The sequence below is a fragment of the Cibotium barometz genome, chromosome 12 (genome assembly GCF_041138505.1).
Source record: "Cibotium barometz isolate CiBa-2024 chromosome 12, ASM4113850v1, whole genome shotgun sequence".
Taxonomy (NCBI): Eukaryota; Viridiplantae; Streptophyta; class Polypodiopsida; order Cyatheales; family Cibotiaceae; genus Cibotium; species Cibotium barometz.
The window spans coordinates 42,882,525-42,889,604 of NC_141057.1; positions in this window are offsets into that span (position 1 = coordinate 42,882,525).

Here is a 7,080-nt window from a genome sequence, read left to right on the forward strand (position 1 = left end):
ACCCCCACTTTAGTACCCAAAATCCTATTGCCCATTCCTCTTTACCCTATGTAGAACTCTTATGCCAATCCCTAGGTAAAATTCTGAGTTACAGACCTGACAATGGACTTATACCTAGAATTCGCCCTCAGGCAACTGTGGAGATTGAGCTTCATGAGCCCATATAAGATTGCATTTCCACCATTAAGTCGGTCTTAATCTCCCAACTCTCAATCAGAAGATAATTAACAAGAATCTATCCAACTTCTGCTTCTTCTTTGGCATACGAGGGCACTTTGTGAAAGACGTCCTCTAAATACAAGTTGAATGAAAGAAATAAAAAAGGTCCCCCCTCCCCTTCCTTCTTTCTTCTCCCCCTCTTTCAGAATCTTGCTCCTCCCCTGAGGAGAATGGAAGTGAAGGATTTGCCCCTATTATTAGAGGGAAAAGGAAACTGCTTTCCCTCTACCCAGCCTATCTTCACGTTTAATGCTCTAGAAAATCGTCTGCAAAGTCAAGAAGATCATTAACATTCAACAAGGAAAGAAAATGGTCTCATCCCTAGAAGAGTTGCAATTCTTCCCTTAAGACAAAGCAAAGAACATTGAAATAGAAGAAGCCAAAAACCTACCTCCCACAACAAGAATCTACTTCCTTAGAGAAACTCAAAAAAAGATTCTCTAAAGTGGGCATTGCTTCTCCTCCCACTAGCCCCAAAGCTAGAGATAGGTAAGGCCCCTCCTCTAAGTCCCAATGATTAAGAACATCACCATGCTTACCTATAACTTTTAGGGGCTTGCCAACCCCTCAAGAGTTGGTATAATAGCTTCTTGGCTTAATCATGTCAACCTCAACACTGATCTTATTGCTCTCCAAATGCTTAAAGGATCTCAAGCTATTAGGAAACAATATATTTGATTTTATACTAATTGTTCAAATGGTAGAGGTGAGGCTGCATGGGTTATCCATCCCAAGTGGAAAGATGCCATTACATAATCCCACTCTCTCACCCTCTCAACATATGGGTGAATAGAAAAGCTGGATTACCCTTAAGGGTAACCTCAATTCCTCCTTTGTCTTAGTCTAATAGATAGGATACCCCCTTTCTCAGAAAAGCTAGGTTGGATTCAATGACTTAACTAACCTTTTTCCTAGTGTCAATAATCAAACCCTTCGTATTATCTCGTAGCTTGAACTTTGTTATCCCTTAACTCACTTATCTAGAATCCAAACTTTGTTATCCCTTAACTCACTTATCTAGAATCCATTCTTCGTGGTTCAATGAATTAACTAACCTTCCTTGATATGGACCTTCTCCACTAATATTCATCTAGCATATGTTTGCAAAGAGCTCAAAGTGGAAGATTTAATTTAGGCAACTCAAACTCTACATTAGGGAATGGTAGGATGGGAGAATTCAGGGAGTGGTAGGATGGGAGAATTGACAGACCTACCAAGGGAACTTTTTCTTTATTAAAAGCCAAAGTAGCCAAGGATACCTCCTCTTCTTAAAGAGGATAACTCCCACACTTCATCCAAAGAGGAAACTCTTTCCTTTGTCAGAAACTACTATTCCATTTCCTCACCTGCTATCACCACCAAGAGGTATCTCTAGTGAGAGAAGCCACCATTGCTCATCACCAAAAATGCACTGCAGGAACTTCCCTTCACTACTGAAAGAACTTGAATCTATAGTAAAATCCATGAAGGATGGCAAAAGCCCTAGGACGGTTGGCCTCCTTGATGAGATTTAAAAACCTTTTGGAAATATGTATCCAAGGATTTCATGATGCTCTTGATATTCTCTATATCTAATGGCACTCTCCTCTTAGATCTTAATGCAAGGATCATTAAGCTAGTACACAAGAAGGGTCCAACATATGTACTTTTCTAATTAGAGATCCTTGAGTGACTATGCTGAATATTGTTTACAAAATCTTTGTCAAAGCTTTGGTCGGGAGATTGTCATGTCAAATAGTATGTCTCATTAGATCAAGGCCTGGGCAAGAGGGCTTCATAAAAGGTTGGTATATTCTAGATACCATTATTACATTATCACATGCTATGCGGCTCTATAACAGATCACTATCCTCTAATTTCATTAATGAAAGTACTTGTCTAAACATCAGGGGCACTTGCCCGAGTGGCTCAGCTTATCACTTTCCCCTAACGTTTAGATGGAGGATAGTGATAGTGCTCATCTAAACGTCAGGGGGCACTTGCCCATGTGGCTCAGGTCATCACAACCCACCCTAACCAAGAGGTCGTGTGTTCGAGTCTAACACCATCGTAGGGTTGTGTGTGTGAGTGGTGTAGCTTCTAGCTTGGCTACATCCCTTCCAAAGGGGGCTTTCCAAAAAAAAGGAAAAAGTGTTCATCTAACCAGAGGAATGGGCATGTTCAATTATGATTATAATTTTAAGGAGAGATGTGTGCCAATTTTTCGTGCCATACCTTGTGTAAGGGCTTTCTTTTTCCCACTCACATACATGCACTTTAAGTATAGCAATAATCCAAACAATTAACTTCACTAATGCATGATATTAATTAGCATGTTCATGTGTAAGGAGTATGAGAGGATTCTTATATATTCAACAATAGGAGCATCTACCTCATCCTTAACAATCACTCCAACGATGGGAGTATCTACCTCATTCCCAATGATTACTCCAACGATAGGAGCATCTAACTCATTCCCAACAATTACTCCAAATTTTGACTAGTCAACTTTTGATGCCTTTGTTAGTCGCTAGTAGTTTCTCTTATGGTAGTCCTACCTTATTCCATCATGTCATCTATATTTCTTTGTAATAATGATCGTCAAACAAAAAAGCTCTAAAATAGCATAACCATGATCAAGGTTAGTAATATAAATTTCAACAAGCTTACAAAAAATCACCAAAATCAATATTAGCTAAGAAACCACAAGCACAACTGGCTAAGCATTTTAAAGAGGCAAGATGTTAGACTTGCTAGTACCTAGCAAGGCTACTTCTACCTCAGTATAGCCGAGAGCCTAGAGTCCATTGCCATACTATGTGCTTCAAGGGCATTTATGTATGAATTCTCGGGCATGTGGGAGCCTCTGGTGCTAAACGTGGCTAGACCAAACACGCACATTGGATTGAGGGCGCGCAATGGCCTAAGAAAACTAGAGAAAGAGAGAAAACAAGGGTAATAGAGGCTATAAAGAGAGACTGACTATAAAAAAAAACTCACTTCAAAAAGCTCGCTCATCCTCATTCTAACAATTCTCACCATAATGACCTTTGTGTTGTAACATCAATAACACTACTCACCTTGATACTCATCTATGCTTGCTACTACCACTAACGCCCTACGATCCCTCCTCCTCTCTCCTTCGAGCCCATCCCTACATGACCTAGCCCCCTCACTCCTTCCCACCCCATCACACCTTCATTCCTCTCTCTCTCTTTCTTCTTCTTCTTCTTCTTCTTCTTCTTCTTCTTCTCTCTCTCTCTCTCTCTCTCTCTCTCTCTCTCTCTCTCTCGTAATAGAAGATATATTACCAAAAGTTAATTTAAAATTGGCCACATGCCGCCATGTGATGTACTAGCTTTTCCTCACTAATTATTCTAAACCACAGGTGTAGCTCGGAGAACTCTCATCCAATATATAGCTATGTCATTCTCCACCAAGTGAGCTAACCGCAAGGAAAGACTTGCCACAATAGTAGCCCTTTTATACGACCTATGTGAGCTGTAATACCAACTTTTGCATCAAATATGAAGGCATTCCTAGTTAACCAGATATGCCACAAACCTGTCCACTTGAAAAAATGAAAGAAAATTGAATGTTCTGGGTTATCCGGCCCATTCGGAAATCTTGCCAAAAATCGAGTCTTAAACCTTTACGGGCCTGTTTGTCAATTGAATCCATATGCGAGAAAGGAAATCCCACACCTTCTTTGCCACCGGACATGAAATGAAAAGATGTGGGCATGTTTCTAAGCATGTAGTTCAAAACACACAATTACTAAAAGCAATTCGTCGCTTTTGCGACTGGTCCCCCAATGGTAGGAGACCTCCAACTAGCATGCGCCATAGGAACACCTTCCCTTGATATAGAATCTTAGGCCACTAACCTTGTAAGATTACTTCCTTCCACCAGGCCCTACTTTTCGTGATGTTCCATACCCTATTAGCCTTCTCAGTGATCTAGTACTTCTCTTCCACCATCATATGGTACACTTGATTTGTTGTACGCTGTGGACAATGTCTTGAGGCTTTCTAAATGCCCAATCTAACCAAGGTTGTTGATCCTTCATCTAAGGAATATCACCAAATGGTGTAAGTCTTGTCCTCACCTTCTCCCATAACTGTACATATTCACGTGGAACTTGAAAATATTGACGGATTTTTTGAAAAGATAATAAGCGACCTCTACGTGGCAACAAAGCATCCCATAATTCTCACTAGTCCCAATCAAGCCATTCTATTGAATTTTGGCCACTCAACAGGTTAGTCAGGCCACTCTAGAAGTCGTGAAGTAGCCAACACCAAACCTTCCATAGAATTCAATTGCAACCACCCGCGTTGATCTGAAGGCTTCCATTTAGTGTGTGCCAACACCTTCTTCCATGAGATCATCAACTGAGAAAGGAGAGGTAAAGCCGTCACTCAAACCTATTGGGAACCATTCACTACATCCAAAAGCTTTGCCTGTCCATGGTAATTAAGGCAAGAAAAAGGATATCATATCATAATGGATTGTGCCACTTTGAGCCAAACATGCATAGGCCAATCCTGAGATTTCCAATACACAAACTTATCATTTATCCTTGTAGAAATCCATGCAAACAAAGCCTGTGAATTAACATCAACTCCAATTGGATAACCCAAGTGGAGTGTGATACGTCCCCTTTGTATGACAACCTGCCCATTCCATCCCAAACCAAGCAAATCGCTCTCAGTACAGCTTATCAGAGCAAATTTCTACATATTAATGTATAATCCTGAAGCAAGACCAAAAGTATCCCAAACAGCCATAGTCTTGTGAACATTATCTCTTTGAGCCTTAAGGAACATGAAAGAATCACCTGCCAATGCTTGGCCAACCATCTGCTCTCCACTTGGAAGAGTAAGCCTTACAACTTCACCGTTCTCCACTAGCTTATCTAGTCGAGATAAGATTGGATGTGTAACAATTGTAAACAAGAGAGAGCTAATGTGATTGGTCTCCATTGAAATAGATTAGCTGGGGATGGAACTTTAGGCAATAAACGTACAAGCCCAATCTTCCAACTCGCAGACATGATACCTGTATTCCATACCTCCTGAAAAATATAAGCGAGAGGGACCTTCAATTCATCAACATACTTCATGAAAAGCTCATTGGGGAGCCCATCCCATCCTGCACTTTTTCCTTTAGGCAAATGCTTCAACACATCTTCCACCTCATCCGCAGAAATATCTCTTTCCAATTCATTTGTAGAAACATCTGATACTTGGTGACAAACCAAGTGAAACTAAGACTCTCTAGCTACAATGACATCAGGAAAAGTAACCTCCTATGGACCCAACAAATGGCGCGATAAAAGCCCATACACACATCTAGAACACAAGTAGGATTAGTAATCCATACTCCTTGCCTATCTTGCATCCTGACAATATTCTCACGTGCATGCTTTTGCTGCAATCTCTCTCTCTCTCTCTCTCTCTCACACACACACACACACACACACACACACACACACAGAGTCCTATCTCTCCTTCTCTCTTCATTTACATACCCATCACTTAATATCCGTTCATGCAAAACACAAAAAGACTTCCATAAGTCATCATAAAGAGGATAATAGTAACCATTAAGAGAGAGAGAGAAAGACAGCTCAACATGAGAGAGAGAGAAAGACTCACCAGAGCGTATGCAAAGGCACTTGGATACTTTACATGACATCAGCATATAAGAGCAGAGGTATCCAACTGCCAGCCAACTGGGCTCCTCTGTCCCCTCGTGTCCCAATATAATCACAGATCTCATCAATGTATAGTCCAAATAGAGTCGGAGAGAGCGGGCAGCCCTGTTTCACCCCTATAGTGGAGTGTACTGTGGCTGAGAGAGAGAGAGATTAGATTAGGTATTATCATCTACCACTAGGGACCATACATGACCCACAGGACCAAATTTTGTTATAAAGCATAGATAATTCTCCTTTCAAACGAAAGGGTTTTAGGGGGTGTCAATTTGACTACTTATAAGGTGTTGTCTATGATCGAAAAGTTGGTTGATAAATGTGCCTAGCATGGTGGGAGAAAAGAAACTTGCTCCTCGCAAAAGCTATTGTATATCTTCTTATCCATCTAAAAGTTGCTTGAAGTTTCTCTAATGTGCGAATAAGCTAGGCATTTCAACGTGACAATGTTCCTCCGTCTCAATGGCATGCATAGAACATTGTCTACATAGCTGACTTTTTGTCAAGTGACCTGCCCATGCACCTACCTCAATGTGTCGAGGGGGTGGCATCTAGTGTGTAATAAAGTAATGGCTCTCCTAGCCTTTACTTGCATGCAAAAATTGATGTGAGGCTGAGTCTTTACTTGTGGTGGTTGAGCATACACTAGCCAATATCCCGGGCTGGATGGTCTTAATAACCATCATTTTGGTCTTTCCTACATTTACTGAGAGACCACTGACTTTGCAAAACTCATGTAATGTGTGTAGCAAATGCCACCTTGTGTGTAAAGAGGACAACATCATCTGCATACAATAGAAGCATGATGGAAAAGGCACATATCGATGGCCTATGAAACCCCATTGGATCCGTTTCCTCGTGTATAGAGAGGGTCGGAGATAGCGGGTAGCCTTGCTTAACACCCATAGTATTGAGGAAATCAACTAATAAGGCCGATCTAGTTTTAAGTTGGCATATGACCTTCTCATAAAGCTAAGCAACTATTATTCTCAAATCTGAAGGCACTCCATTGTCTCATGGGGACAGTGTTAGAGAGAGAGAGAGAGAGAGAGAGAGAGAGTAGAAAAAAATGAGGGGTTTTCTTTATGAAAAAATGGAAAAATAAATTTTTTTGATTTTTTTTTCCATTTTAAAAATAAAAACTTTTAAAATAATTTTATTAATTC